Source organism: Etheostoma spectabile, chromosome 6 (assembly GCF_008692095.1).
Source record: "Etheostoma spectabile isolate EspeVRDwgs_2016 chromosome 6, UIUC_Espe_1.0, whole genome shotgun sequence".
Taxonomy (NCBI): domain Eukaryota; kingdom Metazoa; phylum Chordata; class Actinopteri; order Perciformes; family Percidae; genus Etheostoma; species Etheostoma spectabile.
Window position 1 is genome coordinate 28,242,726 of NC_045738.1, and position 1,056 is coordinate 28,243,781.

Consider the following 1,056-nt stretch of genomic DNA (forward strand, 5'->3'; position numbering starts at 1 on the left):
CTACGTTAAGTTAGAACTAGCCTACGTTATGTTAGTACTTATAAACAGCTGGTGCAACTGGCTCCTGGTCTCTCCTCCTCTGTCCTGATAGTGAATTTCAGCTCTAGTACTGCCAGACAGAAAAAAAAAAAATTGTGGTTTGTATGTGAGAGAATCAAGGACATTTTTTTTAAAATGCAAAACAAAGGTTACAGTACAAAACAATTGTTATTCTACTGAGAAATGGCTCAGATGTTTCCGTAGACTGGAGGTAAAACACAAGGAGCGGCGAGACTGGCCAAGTGTGAAGCAGGGAAAAGAAGCGTAAAATTGGCAGAGTCATTGAGGCAGCAACCTCTGTATTCATGCAAGAGATGTCAGTACTTTTAATTCAAAGATGAGACGTCTCTCATTTTACTAATGTGGGCATAAATTCATTCTAAATGTTCAGGGTTACCGAGAATATGGTTTAAAAATAAAGTGCTTCCACCCAAAGGGCACTTTGGGACGTAGTACGAGCTGCACCTTATCTCGATACATTTGGCTAATGACCTCTTAGGAACCTGCTGGATAATAAGCATCGCCTGGTTTTACCTTTTAGGTTTAATCACCTAGAAGGGGAAAAAGCTCCGATAACATCTCATACACAGATCAGCCATGGCCGCTGCCAGGCATAGCAATAAATACAAATCATTTACACAAAGACTCTCATCTCATACAGGGTTCGACTGGTTAGGCCGAGCGCTATGGTGGTATGGTTTGATGTGTCCTTGTGATGTGTTACTTTAACAAGCCTGTTGAAAGGCCAAAATAACAGTAAGTCTAAAGCTGACACACGCACACACATTAATTCAAGGTTTGCCAGAAGTTGTGGTGTGACCAATTTCCTTGTTGCCTCAGCAGATTATGCTGACAAATTCCGGACGTTATCTGACAAAGCAGTAAACTAATGTTTAAAACTGAGCAGCGTTATCTTTGGGATAGAAAATATATAATAAAGCATGCCCGATTTAGTTCCGTGAAACAAACACAGCCCACGTAATTTCAGAATCAGAATCAGCTTTATTCGCCAGGTAT